The 25,656-nt window shown below is 44.5% G+C and overlaps 1 protein-coding gene across 1 annotated transcript in view; it reads left to right on the top strand.

The window, feature by feature from the left end:
* ADAP1 (ArfGAP with dual PH domains 1) overlaps window positions 1-25,656 on the top strand; it is a 125,840-nt gene that overhangs the window by 57,838 nt on the left and 42,346 nt on the right.

Below are 25,656 nucleotides of genomic sequence, written 5' to 3' on the forward strand. Positions count from 1 at the left end.
ACGTAACTGAACAGAAGGGAATGCTCCAAAATGCATTCCGTTCCGTTCTCATACCGGAGGATTTCCGTCCTCAGACGTTTTCTCAGACACAATCTGACACATAAAAAAACGGATCCAACCCCCATTGACTTTCAATAGAGTTCATGACGGATCCGTCTAGGCCATGTTAAAGATAATACAACCGGATACGTTCATAACGGATGCAGATGGTTGTATTATCAGTAATCCAGCAAAAACGCTAGTGTGAAAGTAGCCTTATACATGAGGAATCTAAAGGTACTCCGTTATAAATGCCACATGGAAGGTTAGGGCCCTGATACAGATTTTGGCATAATACAGATAAGCCCTCAGTACCATCACAACCATCTGGTCTCAAACTCACAGACTAGCTACTTGGACAAACAGCCTTTTCCCCATATATTCTTGAAAATAGCGGTCCCGTTGTACAGAAGTTTGGGTTGTACAGAAGTTTGGGCAGGACTTTTGTCTCCGCTCCAAAATCATCTTCTGAGCGGAAACCTAACGGACCCCATTATAGTCTATGGGGGCCTATGAGGTCCGTAGGCTCCGCTCGGCTCAGTTATGAGCCGAATCCGTCCTTTCCATTCTCCTGCTCATATAACGGAGCAGGAGAACGGAAAGGCTGAACGCTGATGTGAACAAGGCCTTATGAGCTGATTTGAGTCCAGCGTGATGTCAGTGAGTCCAGCGTTTTTTTCATTCAGAGCTATAGCCACTCCCCTGCCCACCTGCTGCTGGTTCATATGGAAACAAACTGTCATTCAGCAGCAGGTGGGCGGGGAGAGTCAGGAGCTCATGAATATTCATGACTCATCATTATCAGCTGGAGCTTTTCAATACAAGATGTTGGCAGATTGACTGGGTCAATTAAAGAAAGTGACCCAGCATTGTGCTAAGAGAATCAATCACTTATTTATGTTGCCCTTAGTTAGGACACCATAAAACTGGTGACAGGTTCCCTTTAAGTTTGGGCAGCTTCCTGGTTAAAGTTTAATCATTTGAACCACAAGGTTATCTAAGACGGCGTCAGACTTTGGTCTGTGAAATCACAGAATGTGATCATATTATTATAGCGTAGAGGTGCTGGATACCTGCATTGCCTATGTACCTCATGCAGCTGCAAAATTATATGCAAAATGGTGAACATCCAATTATAAGTTAGGTGCTGACACAAGTGCAAAACTGCCCTGTGAAATGGTGCACCACTTTCAAAATTGAAGAACACACTGGCATGCCTGCCATAACTTCATGGCACAATGTTTGTAGGGGTCCTATCACCGATCTGCTTCCCTTTAGATAAAATTGCTTACCTCCAGCCACCACTAGAGGGAGCTGATTGTGGCCCATCTCATACATTGGTGGCATACGCGGCCACCCTACATTCATTTCTGTGGGACTGCTGAAAATAGCCGATCGCTGGCTCGGCTATTTTCCTCACCCCCATAAAAGTGAATGGCGCAATGGCCACACTTGCACAGTGCCCTTCGTATTAATTTCTATGGGACTTCCAAAAATGCAAAACACCCTGAGATGTTGCACCATTTTAAAAATTTAAGAAGAACCCACTGTCATGCCTACCATAACGTCAGGGCTCAATAGTAGTAGGGTTCCTGTCACCGAACTGCTTCCATTTAGATAAAATTGCTTACCTCCAGCCACCACTAGAGAGAGCTGATTGTATACAAATTTGTACAGCTTCCATCGCGTTCAGTAGTAGTTGTGTTTAAGGGGTTGGCCCATCTCATACATTGGTGACATATCACTGGTGGCATACGCGGCCGCCCCCTCCATTCATTTGTGTGGGACTGCTGAAAATAGCAGAGCCCCATAGAAGTGATTGGCGCAGTGGTCGCACTTGCACCGTGCCTTTTCCATTAATTTCTATGGAACTTCCAAGAATGCACTCTACTACGCCGCCCAGCCATGCTCCACGGTACCCAACACCGAAAAGCCTATAACCCTGGTTGGGGCAATTTGTGACCAAACTGGGCATTCTTCCTATTCTTGATGGGCGTGAAAAACTGATAAAATACTGGCGCCATATGGACAGAGAGAACGGACAAACGGAGCACTGTCGGAGACAGTACTTTATCCACATGGATGGAAAATTGTCTGTTTTAGCCGACGGAACATGAACAAGTTTTACAACCCTCGTCTCAATCAGCCCCGATGGTTAAATATAAGACATGTGCCATATTCCTGTGGGAAGAGCCCCGGCACTAGTACTGTGTATACAGGGCAGGGGGTGGTAGCGGCATGTAGACTCCCAGCACTGTGTGCAGTCGCAGACCCTGCCCTCTGCATACATTATTCATACTTCGTGCTCTTTTCTGCCTGCTGGTAAGAGGGAAGGCCTGAGCAGGCAGATTTTACCAGGTTTAATCATTTATTCATATATTTATTTTGAATGCCCTTCTTCAGCATAACTATCCCCCTTTTATGTTTTGACGCACAATTTCCAAACCAGCAGAGGGGAGAGAATGAAATAAGTTGTAATAATTATTTATGCATGAACCAGCGCCATTGATGATATGGCAGAGCTTTCCGTTACAATGCTGTAATTGTCTCCTGGCATGTAACGCGTGTACTGCAGGGAGGGCTGGCAGGAGGGTCCCTGCCGTCCCATTCTTAGTAGGGATGAGATGGTCCTGGCTTCAGCACACAAATTTTATTTGTATGATTAGATACCATTTTCCAATATACTTTCTTTATCAATTCTTCATTGTTTTCAAGATCTCTGCTTGCTGTCATCCAATAGGAACTTCCTTTGTTTACTTCCAGTGGCTAAAAATCATCCCTGGTCATGTGATGGACATGTAGCTGCATGGTCCGTTTACAGTGATTTAGAGCTGTGTTGGGTAACGAGTAGAGTTGAGCGAACCTGCCTTTTGGCAGGTTCGGGTTCGGGGTTTAAGTGAATTACGTAATGGATTTCACATAATACAAGTGTATGGCCAGCAGAACGGAACCCTCAGGGCTGGCCATACACTTGTATTATGCGGCATGCCGGCATGGAATTATGTGATGGATTCCGTGAGAACAGAATCCATTACGTAATTCACTTAAGCCTCGAACCCAAAAGGAAGGTTCGCTCAGCTCTAGTATCGAGCTGTGCACCTTCATGTCTATCTGGCCAGAACATTAAACCTGTGAAAGTTTATATTGAGCAACAGCAAGCAGAGATCTTGAAACCTGGCAGGAACGAATGCAGAAAGTACTATGGAAAATTGTATAACTTTGTTATACAAGAAATAATGGGGCACATTTATCAAGCTCACCTGTTTTTGACTATAAAATTAGACGACCCTGCAATCCATCAGCGGTGGCTATGCTTGCACACTATAGGTAATAACCATTTCTCACCTCTTCTTTGTTCTTTCCCGTCCTTATACTGTAAACAGTGATGAGCAGGGTGTTCTGGTGGTGATAATCAGTTCTCACCTCTCCTGTGTTCTCCCCTGTTCATTATACTATGAACAGTGATAAGCAGGGTGTTCTAGAAGTGATAGATAACCAGTTCTCACCTCTCCTGTGTTCTCTCCTGTCCTTTATACTATACACACAGTAATAAACAGGGTGTTCTAGAAGTGATAGATAACCGGTTCTCACCTCTTATTTGTTCTCTCCCTTTCCTTATACCATAAACAGTGATAAGCAGTGTGTTCTAGTGGTGATAGATAATCAGTTCTCACCTCTCCTGTATTTTCCCCTGTACTCATAATATAAACACTGATGAGCAGGGTGTTCTAGTGGTGATAATCAGTTCTCGCCCCTCCTATGTTCTCTCCTGTCCTTATACTATAAACAGTGATACGCAGGGTGTTCTAATGGTGATAGACAATTCGTTCTCACCCCTCCTGTGCTCTCTCCTGTCCTTATACTATAAAAAGTGATAAGCAGGATGTTCTAGTGATGATAGATAATCAGTTCTCACCTCTTCTCTGTACTCCCATGTCCTTATACTATAAACAGTTATAAGCAGGGTGTTCTAGTATTGATAGATAATCAGTTCTCACCTTTCCTATGTTCTCCCCTGTTCCTTATACTAGGTATCTTCATGCTGTTCCAAGGCCCTTAGTTATAATGCCTGACACTGTTCTGCACATACTCAGCAGTGAAGACCAGAGGAAGAAGTTCACTCCTGGGCACGCCTGCAGTCATCTCAAGATTGCTAGACAGAACAGAAAGATGGCATTAAAGGGATTGTCCGTGAATAAGTAACTTTTCACAGGAGCAGCATGCATCTGCTATGGAAGGAATTATACTTGCCTACATCCTGCCGCTCTGGTCCTACGTGACAGCACCCATGTGTCCATCTTCTGGTCCGCGGCTTTTTGGCGTCATCCCCCTCACGAGCATGATCATCTGCTCTGCAGCAGCTGATAACTGGCTTTTATGGTGATGTGTTTCTCGTAGATACGTCACCGCTGAACCAGTCATTGGCTGCAGCGGAGCAGATGATCATGTCCATGCCGGAGAGGAACAAGCTGTGGATCAGAAGATAGATATACGGGAACTAGTGCACAGGGCCAGTGCTGCGGACAGCCGGCAAGTATGAATTTTTTCCATAGTGGAGTCTGCGGGATCCTGTGAAAAGTGACTTACTCCCAGACAACCCTTTCATAGCAGCACTGAATAAATCTTCACTCTTTACATATTTCTTTTATTCACATTTTGACTATTATGTGAAATCCATTCTGTAATTTCCAGGACATACATACATATATATAGAACTTTTCTAACTTTTTCTGAGGATAAATGCATAGATCTCTTCCAATTATTAACAGTGTTTTCCAGTTATTAAATGCATAGTACATTGCATATTTACCTACAGAAATTTAGAAAATGTCAGGAATTTCAGAAATTTTATTCCAATAAATATGGTTTATGTTTTAGCTATGTCACCTGATTACTTAGATGATAGTAAGAAAAAGCCAGATGTCACCATTTTACTACAGTAAATCTGTTATTATTAAATTATTGCCCATTTATCAAGGAGTCGAAGTCAGCGCTGGAGTCGGAGTGTCGGATAAAATGCAGCAGTTGGAGTCAGAAAATTTGGCTTCCCGACTGCGCAGCTCTAATTTACAATACAAAGGGTGAGATATTGGTTAAATCTGCAAGTAACAAATGTGGATTTTGTGCGGAAACAAAGTGGAAATCCGCTTGGAGAATCTGCATAAACCATGTTGGCGTGTGCACGTACCCTCATGGGGTATTTGAAAATTGGCTTTCTCAACCAGATAACCTCAAATAGGCGTCTTGCTGCTAAAAATAGACCTGAATATTCCCCATTTATGAATATTCGCCATTCAAGGAATTCGCCGTTTGCTAAACTGTCGTATTTGTTGTTGCAGCAATGTTCTTCTCTTTTGCACCCATGTGGAAGAGAAAAGGCGTATACTTGTGTTCTCAACCTAGAAAAGCAATCACACTAGGGCATGATGGGCAGCCTAAAGTTTCGCTAAGGCGGTTAAAGACCCTTTATATGGCTGGAAATATTAGAAGGGACAGACTCGGGCACAACCGAGGTCATTGCTGCAAGATTTTTTTTAAAAACTGAGAGTTTCTTTTGTTACTAAAATATTGTATTAGTCATTTAGTCACTTTTTTATTGTTTTTGAATTTTTTAGTTTATCATATGAATCAAATATTGTTTACAATGTTTTAAAAATGTAAGAATCACCGTAAGCATGGCAGAAGGTCATCTAAAAATACACCCGAGAGAGAGAGGATAGCGGTGTAATAATATTAATATGACAACATAATCTGCGGTCACAGCTTGAGGAGCCTTTCATTCCTAGAACTGTTCACCTTGACATATAAAATCAGTCAAGCCCGCGCTTTTATTCTATTACCAGCTGAAGGTTAAAAAAGAGAAAAATAAAGAAATCCGCTGAGCTGGCGCTCGACGAACACGTTGCTGGAAAACATTTTAAAATTCCATTTTGCTCAGAATAGATGTAGAGCTGTGGAGGGGCCCAATTATCCTGTCAGAGGAACATGCAAATGATCTCTATCTCACCTTCACTAGGCTGGATGCCACGATGAAAACAAACTATGGGTGGGGGTTAACTCTTCTTTATACACAAATGGAATTAATATAGATTCTGATTGAGTCTGAGGTGACAGGCAGAGACCATCCTGGGCCACCAGTGACTAGACCTGGATCAGTGATGTCATTCATTCAGCGTATTTCCAGAAATGTGAGACAAAGCTGATCAAGGTATGTTTCTTAAAGTGAGCATCTACATAAATGTCTCATAATCCTTTGTCTTCAAGGGCGTATGTACCATGGGGCAGTTGGTTGGTGTCATCTCATTTGCTGCTTAGTAGTGAGAACCTGTTAAAGCACCGTCCTTCCTTCCTTGACATTCATGGGCCCTAATAGAGCAGGGGTCAGCCTCTTTCCTAGCCGATATAGGTGATATACTTTATGGACATTTACCATCCATAATATCGTTCTTTGTAGAAATCCAAAGCATCCATTACAGAGGTATATTCTTTGTACACCCAAATGCAAACTCTCCTCGTCTTTCCAAAAGGTCATTATGTTTAGATACAAAATATAATTTATCTTCTTGTCTTCCACATGAGGGACAATTGCAAGTGGGACATTGTCTTGTTACACAGTGACATGTTGTTCTAAAGTTGAACACGAGCTTTCAAGTCACAAAGGAAAGGCTGTAAACGGAGACGCAGAAACGAGGAGTTCACAAGTCACCGGCAAGAATTAGGCCAGTGTTCCTGCCATCCACTTGTTATTGTTATGTAACCAGCATAGTTCAGTGGGCGTTCATTCTGCTTTTTGGAAATCTTTAATACTCTGTAGTTAACAGATGGAGCTTTCTTCCATAGAAACACAGCTTATTTATGATATAACATTATTTTATGTTCGTTTGTATAGTAGACTTATCCTGAAACCCATCCAACCCTACTTGGTAGTCCTTTTAAATATCAGTTTCCGTCTATAAAGTTATTGTAACAATAGTAATGTCAGAGCAACTGGACTTGTTTTGTTTTATTTTCTCTTGAAGACGTTAAGCTAATCATCCGGCTGGCTTTCTCAATTAGAATTTTAATTGAGAAAGCCATTCTAATTGCGAAAGCCAATCAAATGACTGGCGAACCATCTTCAAGAGGAAATACAATAAGTCCAGTTGCTATGACTTATTTCTACTGATATACCATGACCTGGATGAATAAGAACCTTCACTGACAATGTTTCTATAAGAAAATGTCTCCTCGGGGGTGGGACAATGTGATAGTGTCTCAGGAAATGCTCTTTCTATCTGTTGAACTTCTTTTGCCCGTCCTCGTATTTTTGGTCTTTAAATCACTCAACAAGTGCGACATGTGACTGTCTAAGTCTATTGATTGGCTGAACTGGTCATGTGCAGATGCGCTTCTCAGAACTTTAGCCAATGCCAGCACAGATTGTCAACAGATCGTGTACTGGTGAAGCTGGAGAAGCAAAGGATTACCTATCATCACATATCCACCATAGAATCTCTTACTTTAAAGCCCAAACCCCTTTAAAGGAGTATTCTTATCTTAAAGCACCAGTGACATCACATTAATCAGTCACACGGCCCAGGCACACCTCAGTCCCATTCAAGTGAATGGGGCCAAGCTATGATACCAAGGACATGTAAAGTCTCTTCTACCTGAAGCTTGAGTGCTTGGACGAAAACCTGGATCAGATGCAGGCTTCAAGTGAACATGTAGAAAAAAATATGAATTTCTCCAGCCCTTCAATAAAAGATGCTATGATAAAAGACTAGACATATCTTCTGTTCGAAACGCGTTTGTTATTGTTTCCTAGCACAGCCTCCATCCAATGGACGGCGCTGTGCTTGATAAACAGCTGATCGGTGAAGGCCCTGGCTGTCAGACCCTGGCTCGTATGATATTGATGACCTCTCCTAAGGATAGGTCATCAGTATTAAACACCCGAAAAACCCCTTTAAGAATGTAAGGCCCTGTCCACAAGGGCAAGCACAAGCATAGTCACCTCTCCATTGAATTCTGTGAAGACCGGAGTGGCCATGAATTGGCAAACGATCCCAAGATCCTCACCACCACAATCCCGAGAACAAGCAGACTCCTCTCTCTAAATGATGCAGTAGTACTCATGTCGGTCTACTGCTCCGTGTACTTCTGTGGGACTGATGGAAGTGGAGCTGTGGTTCAAAGAGGGGATTCAGGGGCCCCTTGTTCTTGAGATTGCAAGGGGTCTGACCGCTGGGATCCCATATTTATCATCTGGCCTGTGGATTAATGATAAATAATTTTTATGGGATAACCTCATTAAGATGGGAAGACATATTTTAGCTGGCTGGGTCTCCATTGTTAGGGGGGGGGGGGGGGTTTCTGCTGAAGCAAGATACCTCACAACTAGGAGTATAAGGGGAGAATGAGGTGAGGAGGCAATAAACTTCCTTGGAAACTATCTTTAAACCTTGGGTTGTAATATAGAACAGAACAGATTGAAGTAAGAACACAATGGTGATTTTAGTGTCACATTAAAATCAGTATTGATATTTCTGTCCTTGCCGTAATCACTTTGTTGTCACCCTTTGTTCCTCGTACGCCTCAGTCCTGAGATCAGCGACAGGGACGTCTTTTTAAGAGTCCCTAAAATTACAGCATTACTGCACAACGTGAAAAAATAATAACTGATTTGATTGTAGGGGGAGGGAAGAATAAGTGAAGTCAAGTGGAAAATTATATGCGGAGACAAGCTGAACGAGGCCGAGTGGCTAAATGCTAGGAGAGGATGAAAATAAGACAGCTCTGAGTCAGTCGTCAAGACGTTCCCCGTTCATTTCTGTGTGGCTGATAAAAGTCATGAATAAATTTGTTCTTTGATCTGAAATTTAGATGACTCAAAACGTAAGTACCGCTATGCTGATAGGCGTCCTGAAGGTTCCCTGCGAGGAACTTTACAGAGAATTTATGGAAGGGAGGTTGTCCATCTTGTAGCGATATTCCCAAATTTCTCAGGAACGTCTTCGGAATACAATAAAGTACTATTTGAGGTTACCCTTCAGATCCCAGTGCCGGTGGTCTTTCTCACCTACCCAGGATGGTACAAATGATGAGAGGAGCACTATATCGAAAGTACAAGAGCTGTTAAAATACTTTTGTTTTTTCATCAAGAATTAACAGGCATTATTATAGGGCAGCCCCAGGGGCCTTTTTTTTTTAGACCCTCGGATGTCAGCATAAAACTGTCAGCTCCAGTGGTCATGATGTGAGGATGGCAGAGACGAAAAAGGGAGCCCCTTCCCTTCACTGATTGCTGTGCTAAAAGTTAAGTTTTCTGCAATCCCAGCCATGAATATGGGAGTGTGGCCATGGGCTATCCTAGCACTGCTCATTGCGTGGGCTTATACAGTCATCACTACTTATGGTTAAAAACAAATCTGCTGAATGGGGGGAATACTGAGATAATAGAGGGGTGTCCCCCATTCAGGACCGTCATCCAGAAAAGTGGCTACAATGAGCATCTCTTCCTCGGGAGGACCTAGCATGTCTGGAACTGTGCAATACTTTGTTTCCCCTGTGGGGGCGCTGCAGGGAAATACAACATTTGCTGCCAGGTTTCTCCACAGATTACTACTGATCTCTGGCTCTCTCGGCAGCAGCTACCTGTAATCATCTTTTTTAGGGATCCATCAAACAGAAATGCAAAGGCAGGATTGAAGCTCTCCTCATGAGGTCTCCATACACGAACCTGACCATCATGGGATCCCAAACAGAGTCTGGATTGGTCACTCAAGACAATAGGGTTTCAGTCCGTAGCAATCCAGATTTCTCATTTACTGTAAGACACCACTGCAGACAAAGGTGATGGAGGCTGGCTGTCAATGGCAGGACAAGTAATGGGCACCATGACACCAAATTTCCTTCTTCTAAGCACCTGAAAATGGTCTGGCCAGACACAGGGGTGTGTATAGAAGGTGCCACTTGTGTCTGGATGGTGGACAACAAAACTAGGAGCGGCTCATGCTTGTCGGTGGATCAAGCAATCCTCACTACTGGTGTTCTCCATGGGCTGTTCGCCATGTATACGTACCCTAATTGCTCCCAACACCTGCTAACGGCTAGGTCATTACAGCATAGATGGTGGGCAGTTTGTCCAAACGACCATCCTGCCTCTTGCAAGGCTAATGATGCACCAACTCTCAAAGTCTGTCAACTTGGCAAAATATCTTTTAGTGCTTCGCAGAAGCATGTCTAGCAGTCAACCATCTCTCATCAAGGGGTACACTACCCTAAAGTAGCCTCTGAGAGCCTTTTTATAGGGCAATAGAGGAAGCACTTTTACGCCCCCTTGTGGCAAGACCCAGTGTCTAATCAGACCACACCTGTTATCATCTACATATCTGCCTGAGATAAAACTGCATACCAAGATTTTCAGCAATCTGACGTTTCTATCTGTATACATTCTTTTTCTTTTTTTTTTTTCTAGGGTCCATTCACACGTCCATAGTGTATTGCGGATCCGCAATACACCGGGTCAGCACCCCTATAGAAATGCCTATTGGACAAGAATAAGACATGTTCTATTTTTTTCGGGAGCCGCGGACCGGAAATGCGGATGCGGACAGCACAATGTGTGCTGTCCGCATCCTTTCCATCCCCATTGAGAGTGAATGGGTCCGCACCCGTTCTGCAGAATTGCGGACCGGATGCGGACCCATTTTACAGACGTGTGAATGGACCCTTAATGTGTATATTGCTAACATTTCATGTTTTCTTTTGGCTTTACAATTCGATGAATTGTCAGGATTAAATAAATCCATCACTTTCCATCCATCACCTACAGATCTGCCCGCTGTCTGGGTCATAAAGGCAACCTTTCTGTGTTTGTTAGCTTGTGTGAAGCCTCACGTCTCTCTGGCCTAAATGCTTCCCGTCTGGAACTGAATTGGGTTGTTTATCACAAAGCAATAGATTTACCAGCACTGGGGACGTGGATTTGATTGACATTTTTCATTGTGGTAAGCGTCCCAGATGCAGTCCAGCATGTTGCCTATTTTCAGTGATTCATCGTCTCTAAACTGTTTTAGTTCAGCGGTAAAACCGAAATGATTGTAAACCGCACTCCTCATACCCATCTGTCAAGACCACAAAATACACGTCTTTATGTCAGGGTCGTAAGATTCTGGAAACCTGCAGCAACGGCAAAAAATAGTTTTTGTTAGGATGGCGATGATAAGGCTTCATAGGTTCGTAAGTTGGGCTTCAGCTGTTACCATTGTGGAAAGTTGTGACCGGCCATACAGTTCCCATGTATGTATTTTCCATAATTCAGATGAATATGGCAGCATTTAATAAATGGATGGGCCTGTTTACTCCAGAGCGGGTGTCACTTACTTAGCAGCTTGCCGCTCTGGCTCATAGATATATAAGCCTACCCTAGGGACCTCAGATGCCGAGAGAGTATTTTCCCATGGCTCAAAATAGAAGCCAGTTGCTGAAGAAAGTAAAAAAAAACATTATAAACTGTATTTTTTACCCTATAAGACGCAGGTTTTAGTGGAGGGAAATAAAAAAAAAAATGTCATCAGACCCTCAAATTAGACCCCTGATCTTCATCAAACCACCATATCAGACCCCATGTTTGACCTCAGATCAGACTCATGTATTATATCAGACCCCCATATCAGATCTCCGATAAGACCTGATCAGAGATAAAAATAAATAAATAAATAAATAAACTCACCTCTCCTTCTCCTCCACCATTCTGCAGATCGGCGGTGTTTCCTGCACTTACCAATCTCTGGTCTTCTTGATTTAACCCCATTACGACCCCATTAAGTGGCGTACATTTTTTCTGTGCGGATATTGACCTGCTGTGTGCATTTTGAAATCTGCAGCATGTCAGTGTGCGATTTTTATTTATTGATTTTTTTGCAGATTTCACCCTTTTCAATGCAAGGGCTGAGATCTGCAGAAATCCGCACAAAAAACCTCAAATAACACATGCAGTTTGTGGTGCGGAAACGTACAGAATTCCGCTCAATTTTATTTCTGTTTTAAAACCCGTGCCCGTGTGGCACTCTCCAATTGTCCAATGCTTTTGTCTTATGGTATTCTTGAAGCCAATTAATAAATAGTAGTCTCGTCCTTTGTCCTAACAGATTAGAGGGGCTGCTATTGTAAAAGTTAGGCGTTCGCCTTTCAGGCAGGAGTGCATTGCACGGCACAGCTGCGCGTCGCACTGGGGAAAACATTTGGAGACGGTGAACTGATGTTTAGACCACTGAAAAGACATGACCGTACCCTTGGCAGAAAAGTTGTCCTAGACATTGTAAAGTATGAGGAGGATGCAACAACTGATCGACATTGTCTGGATTCCGAGCAGCACAAACATGTATGTCTAGGAGATCATCACACCCCATCTCCTAGTGGTGGACGTGTACATAGCCTGGGGTATTTTCCAAAAGACTATTCCTATACTGTATATGCATCTAATGTTACAGTTAATTCTTGTATTTAAAGGGGTTATCCCATGATTAATGTAAAAAATGAAAATCGGACATCATATAGTACATGACAACCTCTTTCTAACAAAGCTAGAACCAGCCCTGTACCTCACATGGATCCAGAGATCTCCCCATTCATTGCTCTGCTGGATTTATATCAAGCTGGCTCTCCTTTCTGCTGCTGTTCTCTTCCTATCACAGCTCATGGCCCGTGTCCTTTCTGCTACAGCTTTCTCGCTATCACACCTCAAGGGGACATCTCTTTCCTTCTGCCTCTCTCTCTCCCTATCTCAGCTCAGGCAGTTGAAGGATGGTACTGAGCGTGTGCATCCACCTCAGCAAGGTGGACCGAGAAATAAGAAAAAGAACAAGCAGCAGGTGGCGCTATACAGATACATTTTATTAAATAACTCATTGGCTATGCTACATTTTTCATTACATGCAATTAGAAAAATATTCAGATCCAGGGGCTGGTTTGAAGACGGCGGAGCTTTATTCATGGGACAACAACCCCTTTTAAGAAAGTGTAAATTGCAATATCCTAAAGTGATATCACAGAGCAATGCAAAATGTGAAATCTCCAGATGCTACTTTATAGGTACCATAAGCAGAATGCAGCCTGTGTTCTGTTCTGAGTTCACAAATAGATATAATCTATGTAACCATTTTCCATATGATGGCCCCCTACCCCCCCCCCCCCCCCCCCCCCCCCCCCAATGATGCAATAAAAACAGGGGAGTCTGCAGCCTAGTCCCCCAACAGTTAGTCGTGTAGAGGCGCTCCTTTCTGGCTAAAATAGTGAACCTCCCCTCTCTGGCCACCTTGGACAATTCAATTTTGAAGGGTCCTCTGATGATCAGGTAGGGTGTCCCACCTTTAGTGTTTAGCTATAATCCTTGAGGGAACCCAACCGTGGCGCATAGACGTAATGGGTTCTTCGGATCAAGAGTCGTTGTCTGCTCTATGAAGGTCCAGAATGGGAAACCCTCATCTCCTACCTGGGCAGCCCCTTTAAAAGGTGCCCATATGTGCAAGTATACTTCTGTAAATGGCACTACTGTCAGAGCGCTTCAAGGATTGATGTACTTCAGAACATGTTGAGTCCCTTTAAAAACTTCAGCGGTGACAAGGGTCGTTGATAAAAGATTCAGATGCAAAAGCATTAAATTAGAATCCAGTAATAGGCTTCATTCTGCATCAGGCGGGCTGTTCATCATCCCTGCCCTGTCACCAGTCATGTGTGCCAAGGGGGCATCCTCCAGGAAGGCATGATAGATGCTTTCAATGCAGACTGTCTACTTTGTTATCGCTTACTCGAGTGTATGACAACACCAGCTAGTAATATACTGTATATATATATTTTGCTTTTCCTGATGCACTCCAGTGGATATTGTAGTCTAAAAGCAAAAGCAGACACAGTCCATAACCTATTACAGTATCGTTTATAGTCTCCTGTAGGTTTATTTTTCTAAATGTCAAAAAACGCCTTTGTTCTATATCTTTATGGAGCTCAGAGCTCCATTTTAAGAGGGTTTTCCGAGTGTTTAAAGGAGTTATCGGAGTTGAAACCCTTTCAGAGTAGGGTTCATAATTACCGGGTTCCAGCTCCTTCCTTCCACAGCGATCTCCGCAGGTCCCGGATTTCTGGGAATGTTTCTTATAGTCCAAAAATTACTGTAATCAGAGGCCATTGTCATAAAAGCTCATAAAAGTTAAAGCTGTTGATGCATATTTATTGTGCCTTTAAAAAAAAATATAATTCAAAGTAGAAATAAAACCGGCAGAATGTTGAGAGATCCTTTAAAGGGAAGCCATACCGGTAATTCTCTATGAAGTTGCCACGCTGGTGCCAGATAGCTAGGACTGGCACTTCAGCCTATGACATCACCCAACCATCCAGGGGGGGGGGGGATGACTCATTCCATTTTGTCTTCTCTTGTGGTCGCCGTGCCCTGTACATTGAGACATCTCAGAACAGCAGCATCCATCTGTGCTTCCAATTATAGGTTCACAGCCATATCAAGCAGGTCCCTGTACATGAGCGTCAACTAGACGGGTTTAATGGGCACGATACAGTAACCAGACCGTGCATTTCATCAGCTGGCATCATATTAAAAGAAGAATTAACTTCATATGAGCATGAATGATGGGAGGCAGAGATGTAGCCGGACTGTATAATATAATATTCAGAGCGTCATAACATGCCAGACATTGTTCAGAGATAAATCTGTGCAAGTAACGAACGTCCAGCACCGAAATATATATTTATAGGGATAGTAAAGACCAAGAGGAGATTAAACTTTCGCTAATTTTAGCCATGGACATTAAGTACGATATTGATGCCCTATCCTCAGGATAGGTCATCAGTAGCAGATCAGTGGGGGTCCGACACCTGGCACCCCAGCGATCAACTGTTTGAAGAGGTTGGCGAGTGCGGTGGCCGATTCCTAGGCCAGTGACGTCACGTTCAACAATCCCAGGGTCTATGTGAAGCTCAGTCCTATTCAAGTGAGTGAACTTGGGCTGCAGTACCAAGAACAGCCACTATACAATGGACGGCGCTATGCTGTGAAAAGGTTGCAGCACTCGACGGAGCACCACAGCCTCTTCAAATAGCTGACTGGTGGCGCCCCCGCCATCCAGATATCGATGACCTATCCTGAGGATAAGGTCATCAATATTGTACTCCCGGAAAACGCCATTAATAGGGTTCAACCTGCCCCGCTGCGTCTTTTTCAAGTCAATTCAGTGCATTTGGGGGGAATTTATCAATGGATTTATGCCAGAAAACTGTACAAATTTTGCTGCAAGCCTCATTTTTGAAAAATGTTGCAACTTTTGCCCATTTTTCTGTGGCTCTCTCCCATTTTCTATAAATTGTGAAGGGCTTAGCTGGAAAACTATGGCCTTCTACGGCTTAACAGATTTACCATAATTTACGTCAGAAGCTGGTGTAAGTTATGGTGCAATGCTCTGCACAGAGTGGCCTGTGCCGACAATCAGCTGTGAGAAGGCATCGGCGCTCGCCGTAGCGCTACAGCCTCCTCTCCGCTCACACAGCGCCGCCCATTGTATAGCGGCTGTGCTTAGTATCGCACTCGGACCCATTTACTTCATTCAGACCCATTCACTATATTTTGTCTATTATAACTTAGCCCCCCAATTCTGATGTCAGAGCCCAAGGCATTAGGGAAGTTGGGGGCCTCACCCTTGTATGTTGACCACCTATAACAGGGGTAGGGAACCTTTTTGCTGCCAAGAGCCATTTGGATATTTGTAACATCGTTCGCGGGCCATACTAAATTCTCAACTTTGACTGCTATATTTGGTCTAACATATAATTGACTTAGGCTACTTTCACACTCGCGTTTGGTGCGGATCCGTCATGGATCTGCACAGACGGATCCGTTCAGAAAATACAACCGTCTGCATCCGTTCAGAACGGATCCGTTTGTATTATCTGTAACATAACCAAAACGGATCCGTCTTGAACACCATTGAAAGTCAATGGAGGACGGATCCTTTTTCTATTGTGTCAAAGAAAACGGATCCGTCCCCATTGACTTACATTGTGTGTCAGAACGGATCCGTTTGGCTCAGTTTCATCAGACGGACACCAAAACACTGCAAGCAGCGTTTTGTTGTCCGCCTCCAAAGCGGAATGGAGACGGAACGGAGGCAAACTGATGCCTTCTGAGCGGATCCTTTTCCATTCAGAATGCATTAGGGCAAAACTGATCCGTTTTGGACCGCTTGTGAGAGCCCATGACTGATCTCACGAACGAAAAGCCAAAACGCTAGTGTGAGAGTAGCCTTAGTAAGTTACATAAATTGCGGTTCAATTTAAAAAAATCTAGAGTGCTGTATTTTTGCAGCACAAAATGGTGCCTGCGCTATATGTTACATATAGTACAGGCGCCATTTTAATCACACATAGCAGTCTAATTTTTACGTTCAGAATGTTATGTATTTAGTTCTTTTTATGGCATTAATGGCAGCCAAGCTAAACAAAGGGCGGTCCAGAGAGGGGTTCACACAGCTTTCGCTCTCTCTGCCACTGTGCCTGCCTCTTCCTTCGCAACTGTCCCTGCCTTTGTCCCTTTCTCAGCCTCAGATCTGCACCCCCACCTCTATCAGCCTCCTATCAGACCTCCCAGCTTACATCAGCCTCAGATCAGACTCCCATCAGACCTCCCAGCCTCAGATCAGACCCCCATCAGACTTCCCAGCCTCAGATCAGACCCCCATCAGACCTCACAGCCTCAGATCAGACCCCTATCAGACCTCCCAGACTCAGATCAGACGCCCATCACACCCCCCAGCCTCAGATCAGACTCCTATTAGACCCCCCCAGCCTCAGATCAGACTCCCATTAGACCCCCCAGCCTCAGATGAGACCCCCCAGCCTTAGATCAGACTCCCATTAGACCCCCCAGCCTCAAATCAGACCCCCCAGCCTCAGATCAGACCCCCCAGCCTCAGATCAGACCCCCCAGCCTCAGATCAGACCCCCCAGCCTCAGATCAGACCCCCCCAGCCTCAGATCAGACCCCCCAGCCTTAGATCAGACCCCCCAGCCTCAGATCAGACCCCCCAGCCTCAGATCAGACCCCCAGAGTCAGATCAGACCCCCCCAGCCTCAGATCAGACCCCCCCAGCCTCAGATCAGACCCCCCCAGCCTCAGATCAGACCCCCCAGCCTCAGATCAGACCCCCCAGCCTCAGATCAGACCCCCCAGCCTCGGATCAGACCCCCCAGCCTCAGATCAGACCCACCAGCCTCGGATCAGACCCCCCCAGCCTCGGATCAGACCCCCCAGCCTCAGATCAAACCCGCCAGCCTCAGATCAGACCCCCCAGCCTCAGATCAGTCCCGCCAGCCTCAGATCAGACCCCCCCAGCCTCAGATCAGACCCCCCAGCCTCCATTAGCCTCAGATCAGACCCTATCAGACCCCCAGTATCTAATCAGACCTTAGATCAGGCATTTAAAAAAAAAATATATAAACCTCCCCAGCTCCGGACGGCACTGCCACTCGGCAGATTCACTTACCCTCCCTGGTTTTCCTCTCGCCGCGCTGTACTGTGACTTGACAGCGCACAGCGTCAGGTCGTAGTGCGCGTCTATGTGCACTATATCCTGACACTGTAGGTGTCAGCACGCAGAATGGGGCCGGAAGAAGACCAGGGAAGGTGAGGACAGTCAGTGCAGTGCTGTTCTCATCTTCCTGTACCTCCCGCATGCTGATGACCGCTTCCATAATGGAAGTGGTCATTAGCATTTTCATTGTGTTCTGGCCGGGGCCACATGAGATGATCCCGTGGGCCGTATGTGGCCCGTTGGCCAGAGGTTCCCCACCCCTGACCTATATGGACTTATAATTATGACTTTGAGCCTCAACCCTTGTAGAGCGAGGCAACAGTAACCACTGATCTAACCTGATACCTGTTAAATATCATTGCAGGGATAACTTTCCCCGTCCCCAGGAGGCCGAGATACTTGATAGGAAAATTAACTGGCAGAAACTACTTGCAATAAAGATATTTCTGGAACGCATTAGCAATAATGGTCTCTTCACATTTCGTACTGGTATTTCATTCCAGGTGCTCTGCGAGTGGTCACAGAGGATTACTACAATAGGCATTTCTGACTTTTCTTATGAAAGGATAATCTGTTTGTTCCAGAATTTTCTTAGATTTTGTTTTGTTACTTCTGTACAGCACTGTACCAAAGATACAGGGGTCCCCCAAGTTACAATATTAATTGCTTCCAGGATGACCAGTGTATGTTGAAACCATTGTAAGTTGAGTAATCGGTTCCTAAGCCCCAAAATGTCATCCAAGATAAGAGAAAATGAAGATTTAAAGGGAATCTGTCACCTCGTTTTAGCTTATAGAGCTGCGGACACTAGATCGCCACTAGCGTGTCCGCAATATATCTGTCCCATAGCGCTGTGTCCTTTTATTGTGTTTCAAAAATGATTTTATAGATATGTAAATGAGCCTGGTAAGGAGCCCAAGGGGCTGTACGAACCTTCTTGGTGCCCAGCCAGGCGCCCCTGTGAAGGAGCCCAGCACCGCCTGCATCCTCCGAATCTCCTCCTTGCTCACAGTTAGATTGCCGTAATCTCGCGATACGCGTGGGCCGGAGTTCAGACGGCAACACAGCAAACATGCCGGGCACATTTGTTGAGAAATGGGAACCTGGTTTGAAGCTACTAAACCACCATCCTGCCGTTATGCAGCTGGTGGCAAACCTGCCCATATCAAACCCATCCTTTCCTGCAATGTGTAGTAAATTAAGATTTAAAGTGTACCTAAACCTTCACATACACTTTATTAAAACTTATTGTTAGGCCTCTTTCACACGGGCGGGAAAATGTGCGGGTGCGTTGCGGGAACATCCGCGATTTTTCCACGCGAGTGCAAAACATTGTAATGCGTTTTGCACTCGCGTGAGAAAAATCACGCATGTTTGGTACCCAAACCTGAACTTCTTCACAGAAGTTCGGGCTTGGGTTAGGTGTTGTGTAGATGTTATTATTTTCCCTTATAACATGGTTATAAGGGAAAATAATAGCATTCTGAATACAGAATGCTTAGTAGGTGATCAATTGAGGGTTAAAAAAAAACAAAAAAAAATAACTCACCTTCTCCTCTTGTTCGCGTAGTTCCCGGTCTCTTCTTTACTTCTTTAATGATGAGCTGTGGGCTAAAGGACCTTTGGTGACGTCAGATCACATGCTCCAATCACATGGTACATCACCGTGGTGATGGACCATGTGATTGGAGCATGTGATCTGACGTCACCACAGGTCCTATCCGATAGTTCATCTTTTGAGAAGTAAAGAAGAGACCGGGACCTACGCGAACAAGAGGAGAAGGTGAGTTAATTATTTTTTTTTTTTTTAACCCTCAATTGATCACCTACTAAGCATTCTGTATTCAGAATGCTATTATTTTCCCTTATAACCATGTTATAAGGGAAAATAATACAGTGAATAGACTGTCACCTAGCAACCATGCGTGAAAATCGCACCGCATCCGCACTTGCTTGCGGATGCTTGCGATTTTCACGCAACCCCATTCACTTCTATGGGGCCTGCGTTGCGTGAAAAACGCAGAATATAGAGCATGCTGCGATTTTCACGTAACGCACAAGTGATGCGTGAAAATCACCGCTCATGTGAACAGCCCCATAGAAATGAATGGGTCGGTATTCAGTGCGGGTGCAATGCGTTCAACTGACGCATCGCATCCGCGCGGAATACTCGCCCGCGTGAAAGGGGCCTAAATGTGATAAAAAAAGAATATTTCTAATATACTTCAGTTTATTTTAACTTTTCCTAGCGAAATAGGCACCTGAAGTTCAGTACGCTTGTACACCGCTGTTGTACGGATTCCCCTGGGGCTGCTCTAAGATCTGTACAGGCTGGTGCATCGCTGCTCCTGCCTCGAACAGCGCTGCTCTGCTAAAGGCTGGTATACATGACGGCTGTGTCAGGCTTTAGCAGAGCATGCACAGGCAGGAGGAGCTATATGCTATGTGCGCTGCTGCCCTGTGCTAAAAGTCTGTATCAATGTGGTACGCAGGCTATTAGCAGAGCGAGCGCAAGGCAGGGGCTCACATTGCACGTCGCTTAATCTGCCTGTGCCCGCTCTGCTAAAGCCTGGCATAGCCCACCTGTGACAGGCTTTAACAGAGCAGAGCTGGTACAGGCAGGATCAGCCTGCACCGGCCTGTATAGTGCAGACCCATGGGTATCTGTATACCGGATATTTCGCCCTATAAGATGCACCTGCCCATATGACTTACCTAGGTTTTAGAGGAGGAAAATAAGAAAAAAATTTTTTTTCATCAGACCCCCAATGTTAATCAGACTTCAGAACAGACCCCCAATGTTAATAGGTCCCCCTTTAAGACCTCCATGAGAATGACTCCTATTCAGACCTCAATAAGTCCCCCAGTCAGACCTCAGATCAGACTAGCATGTGAGAGACCCCCAATCAGACCTCCATAAGTCCCCCAATCAGACCACCAAGTGAATGACCTCCATGCTCAGATCATCAAAAAATCAACTTACCTCTCCTGCTCCAGATGCCTCCGCAACTCCTCACATCCTTCTTCTTCCTGCTGTGCTGTGACCCAACGCACACAATGTGACGTCACAGCACGCCGACGTCCTCACGCTGTGCGCAGTCGCAGCAAAGCGAATGTCCGAGGAAGACCGGGAAGTGGTGAGTACAGAGCTCGGGGAGTGCTGCATTCACAGCTTCCCGGTCCTAATGAGCGCTTCCCTAATGGGGGTAAAAAAAAAGTGTGTCTTATAGGGTGAAAAATGCGGTATATGGATTGCAAATCTCAATTTTGCTAGGAAAAGTAAAAAAAAAAGAATTAAAAATATATAAGAAATCTTTTTATCATATTTACAAAAGGTTTTCTTCATTTACTATACTTCGCAGGGATGGTTGGGTTTTATAGATACAGAGTTGGGACCCTAAACCCTACTGCATAACGGCACGCTAGTGGCTTAGTGGCCCCAAACCAGGTGACAAGCTCCTTTTAAAACAACGTTAGGTCTGTTTTGCACAATTTTTTTTAATTTTTTTTGAGAAATGCCTGATAAATATGCTACATGGTGTGAATGGATATATTTGTAGTGTCCGTCAGTACACTGACTAATGTTTGTGGTCACAAGTAGTTTTTTTTGTACAGCACAGGGAATCCCCCCATGGTACAGACAGAAAGTAGGACGATAAAGCACCATAACGCACCCACTTTGGGGTCAATTTGCACAAGCTCCATCCCCTTTGTGATTGGCTCTACCGGGTGCTGTTGGCAACTATGCTACCACACCCTGTAAGCAAGCCTCCATTCATCACCCGCATCTCTGAAAAGAGTCAAAGGCATCTCACTGGGTGAACCAGTACCCTGCCCTGTACTGATGAGGGTCAGGAACCCCCGAAACAGCTGTCTACTGATGGGTTTCTCTTCCTTTTGGACTAGTCTCTTGTTTGACTGATAGAGTTTTCTTCCTTGTGGAGGAGACTTAATTTGCATACTATTTTCCCATGGAGCATTGCCTGCAAATCTCTCTACATTTCCTTGGATCTCTTCAATGAGAACCAACATCTCCCCCCTGACCCACACTACCCTATGAAATATGAAAAAAATCAATAACTCTTCTAGTACCTAGGGCATTAGATCAACATGTTGGAGACGTTTTCCCCCCAACTTTTGGTAGATTTTGAAAAACTACCATCGTCTAACAGCCGAAGAGTCAGACTTTGAGGAAATCGGTGCTCGAGCATATCTCAAGAAAGCTGCTGATCAGTCACAACCATATCCTTGTGTGTTCCCAACAACAGTAGGATGAAGTACAGATCTTTAAGATTATGTTTAGAAGTTGTCCCTTTTTCATTTTTTATGGGTTTCGGAAAAATAACATAGCTTAGATTTATATTGTAATTTCGATTTAGGGGGTGGTATTTTATATGTACGTTTCGGGCATTGTCATTGAAATCCTCAGGATAGACTGACTTTCACAAGCAGACGAGTAGCCTGGCTAATGAGTCCTCCTATGACCCCTGTCTCGATGAACACCTGCTTCAATGGGGAAAAAAAAAGCCTCCACAGTTGTGCCTTCGCGCCGCACGTCCACGGCAGACAGACGTCCCCACTTATTTAATAGACATCTGACCCTCCTGAGTGAATGCTAATTACTGCCAAAAGAAGTTGCCAAACAGACTATTAAAAGTTACACTGTCAGTCATGAATCAAAGAGAGGAGCCCACCGGGGAGATGATGAATGAACTTCCCCGCTGCAATTAAGTATTCAAACAAGCCTCTGATAATATCTCTCCTGACAGGCCGGCCTCTGTGGATTCACGCTCTTTATTTATTTGCCAAAGTCTTTAGAAGGTTTTAAAGAGATCACAAAGCAACGCAACAATGCCACCGGACTCTGCTACATGATGCATCTGCTCTCTGATAGAGTAAGGATTGGAGGCATCTCATAAGATTTGCAGTTCCAATAGTCAACAACTATATTTCCTGTTTCTGGTCATATTAAAATATAACTTTTATTTTTACTTAATTAAACGGACATTGCCAAAAAGACAAAAACATAAAGTGAAAATGTAAAAATACATATGGAGGGCAACAAAGTATTTGGGGCTAAGGGTACAGGTGTCTCTACTTTACAATAGGTCAGGTGATATTACTACATATCTCTCTGACGATGGGGTGCAGATAGTGTATAATATCCTGTGTCTGTAGTGTCAACCAACACCAGGCACTCTGTAGGTTTGTTACCCTGCCTAAAGTGCTATCGATATAGTGTCTCGTCAATGCTAAGACACTATTAATTCATCGGTACTGCCCCTATAATGTACTCATGTATACGGCGTCTGCAGTTCGCCTTACATCTATTAATGCCTTTGCCCTGCCATACTTATTAAAAAATCTAAAGATGCAGCTCCCCCGACATGTTTCACCGCGAGATGCGGCGTCTTCAGGGGAAAAGGAGCTACTATCAACAGTTGGTGAAACATGTCGGGGGAGCTGCATCTTTAGATTTTTTAATAAGTATGGCAGGGCAAAGGCACTAATAGATGTTACGGTAGGCGAACTGCAGACGCCGTATATTGAGTACATTATTGAATTGAAGTGCGGTGGCGGCAGCCATTAATAGTGTCTTAGCACTGACGAGACACTATATCGATAGCACTTTAGGCAGGGTAACAAACCAATAGAGTGCAGTATATTTACAGAGTGCCTGGTGTCGGTTGACACTACAGACGACGAGTGAGGAATTCCATCAGAACTCTACCTAAGTATGTGGGGCAAGTTTTCAGGATGGCAGTGACCGATAGAAGAGGTTCTTCATTTCTGCTGGGTAGAGGGAAACCCATTGGCACTCCATCTAAGTCTGTGGTGCAAGTGTACATGGTGGCAATCACACTGACGAGTACAAGGGGGGGTCTTCATTTATACTAGGTATGGGGAAACCCATTAGAACTCTACCTAATTCTGTGGTTCAAGTTTTCAGGGTGGCAGTCCCAGTGATCAGTAGAAGAGGGTCTTCATTTATACTGGGTAGAGGGAATTCTTGTAGGCTTGGATCACTACATGGTGCTTTTCAGCGCAGTTTAAGCTATTCTCAAAGTGCGTGCACGTTTGACAAAGGCCCGAACTGGGCCAAATTGCGTCACACGCCACCATTGAGATTAAACGCTGTAGTCTTTATACTGGGGGCATTTGGTGTTGTGAGATTCTTTCTGATTTTAGGATGACTTTAGGTTATTTTAGCTCTGTTAGGGCAAGCGATATGCATGTAGCCTTACAGTGGCACAGGGAGGGCTACTGTATTATGCATCAGTAGGCAACGTGTGTGATGCAGTATGGCATCTCCATGAGGCCCATATTTTCTGTAATATTATGTGTGATGAAGCATACCGCAATGTTATTTTCTCATTGTGGTGCAGTATGGATCCATAGCAGGCCATGTGTCATAGAGTCATATTGGATGCTGTAGTTTAGCCTATGGTTGATGTTTCATCACAAATATCTAATGCTGTAAATTTCGATGACCCAAAAGCATTTGTGCCTTACATGGGCAGACCCTGAGGTACCATAGATTTGCAGTGGAAATTTACATCTGAATGATAATTCCCCTGATGAGCTGATTTTCAGTGCACTCTTCTTAACGAATGAAGGAAATTGTCCAAAATGGACATCTCCTATAATTTTGTCAAATGCAATATGGTTGTATAGGCATGTGGAAATGATGCGGAGTAGTTTGACCTACTCCGTCTCACAAATTACAAGCTAAAATAGCCGTTTGGATGCATAGCACAGGATAGGCGGTCAACGATCTGATAGCTTAGGGTCCCGCCTCTGAGGAGCTTGAATGGAGCCATAGTTGAGCATTTACACTTCCACTTACAAAAGTCCAAGAGATTGGTGGAGGCAGCCGAGTAGAGAACTCAACTATTTCTTCCAGCCCTATAGACAATGGTTGGAGCAGCAAGACACATGTACACTCCTTCTCCCAGCGGTAGTATGGTAAGGGGGCTCAGGATCCCTGTTCTAGTTATTTATGGGGAGGTCATTGGTGGACCCACAGCAGTTAGACATTTATCACCGATCCTACAAATAATGTCCATTATGGGACAGCCTCTTTGACTTTTGGCCCTAGGTTAAAGTGGTTGGTATCTCATGATGTTTTGCATTGTGGCGTATTGTTACAGATGTGTACAGATGTGTCAGGAGTCACTTCCATTTATAATTTTGTTTCCTCTGGTTATATATTCATATAGGTCTGAAAGAATAATTAGAAATTACATTATTATATTAAAGGGGTTTTCTAGGAGTGACAACCTATCCTCACGATCACATCGGTGGGGGTCCGACTCTTGGCACCCCTGACAATCAGCTTTTTGCAGAGGTCGCGGTGCTCAGGTGATCACTGCGGCTTCTTCCTAGGCCAATGATGTCATGTTCATTGGTCACATGACCTAGGCTCAGCTCAGTCCCATTGACATGAATGGACCTGGGCTGCAGTACCAAGCACAGCCACTATACAGTGTACGGCGCTGTGCTGGGTATGCCCTGAGGAGGCTGCAGTGCTCACCGGAGCGCTGCAGCCTCTGTAAAAAACTTATCAGCAGGGGTGCTGGGAATCGGACCCCCATGATCAGATACTGCTGTCCTATCCTGAGGATATGTCATCAATATTCTGCTCCTGGAAACCCCTTTAAGGGACACTCTGCAATCTTTTACAGGTAGAGACGTTTTTTGTTTTTTTTTCCGGTTCTGTATTCCTGAATAGAGAGCGCTATGGGATTGTAATGAAAAAGTAAATAATAATACCCAACTGCGGGCATCTGGCACTCGGGCTGTCAGTCAGCCGGATGCTGCCTGAGGCGATGGATGCTTTGTATGACTGAGCGATAGCTTAGCCTGATTGCCTGGTGTGAGCTAATTCCTTCCAATATTGTGTATGAAAGATTAGACGCGCAGGAAAGGCTTGTTCTGTAATTCTGTTCATATCCTTTTCTGTCAGATGGGTGCCTTCTGTATATCTGCGTGACCCAAATGTTCCTTTTGTGGACCCGTCACCTCTCCTGACATGTAA

The sequence above is a fragment of the Bufo bufo genome, chromosome 7 (assembly GCF_905171765.1).
Source record: "Bufo bufo chromosome 7, aBufBuf1.1, whole genome shotgun sequence".
Lineage (NCBI taxonomy): Eukaryota > Metazoa > Chordata > Amphibia > Anura > Bufonidae > Bufo > Bufo bufo.